This window comes from Myotis brandtii, unplaced genomic scaffold (assembly GCF_000412655.1).
Source record: "Myotis brandtii unplaced genomic scaffold, ASM41265v1 Scaffold21128, whole genome shotgun sequence".
Classification (NCBI taxonomy): Eukaryota; Metazoa; Chordata; class Mammalia; order Chiroptera; family Vespertilionidae; genus Myotis; species Myotis brandtii.
The window spans coordinates 1-979 of record NW_005332500.1 but is presented as its reverse complement, the minus strand read 5'-3'; the positions used below and the strand labels follow the sequence as shown (position 1 = coordinate 979).

Genomic DNA, 979 nt, shown 5'->3' with positions numbered 1-979 from the left:
CCATTCCTCTCTGAAATCAATAAAAAATTTAAAAAAAATAAATAAAGATCTTGAAACCAACAAATATAGAGGATTTGCTTTTGTCACCTTTGAAAGCAACCAGAGCCATGAATGGAAAGTCCTCTGATGGAAGCCATGAAGGTAGAACAAGCCATTAATCCATCATTTGAAAGTAGTAGAAGTGGGCCACCTCCCCCTCCAAGAAGCAGAGGCCCTCCAAGAGGTCTTAGAGGAGGCAGGGGAGGAAGTGGAGGGACCAGGGGACCTCACTCATGTGGAGGGCACATGCATGATAGTGGATATTCCATGAATTTTAATATGAGTTCTTCCAGGGTACCACTTCCAGTAAAAAGAGGACCACCATGGAGAAGTGGAGGTCCTCCTCCGAAAGATCTGCTCCTTGGCCTAGCTGGTTTAGCTCAGTGGATAGAGCGTTGGCCTGCAGACTAAAGGATCCCAGGTTCGATTCCAGGTCAGGGCACATGCCTGGTTTCTGGCTCGATCCCCCCAGTGTGGGGCATGCAGGAGGCAGCTGATCCATGATTCTATCTCATCATTGGTGTTTCTATCTCTCTCGCCTCTTCCTTCTATGAAATTAATTTAAAAAATATGTATTTTTTAAAAAAGTAATTTCACTTAAAAAAAAATTCTGCTCCTTCAAGACCAGATCCCAGCAACAGTGGAATGGGAGGAAGGGCTCCCCATCACGTGGAAGAGATGGTAATGAAGGCCCACCTCGAAGGCACCCCGCCTTCTGGTACAGATGTTTATTTGTTCCCAAGAGATATTCTACTAAAGACAGCTATTCACACAGAGATTATCCAAATTCTCGTGATACAAGAGATTATGCACCACCACTGAGAGATTATACTTATGATTATGGTCATTCCAGTTGATGTGATGACTATCCATCAAGAGGCTATAGCGATAGAGATGGCTACGGTTGTGATCATGACTATTCAGATCATTCAAGTGGTGG

The 979-nt window shown here is 44.1% G+C and overlaps 1 pseudogene; it reads left to right on the top strand.

The window, feature by feature from the left end:
- The first annotated feature begins 6 nt into the window (after positions 1-6).
- Positions 7-942, top strand: LOC102252512 (annotated as a pseudogene).
- Positions 943-979: the final 37 nt, after the last annotated feature.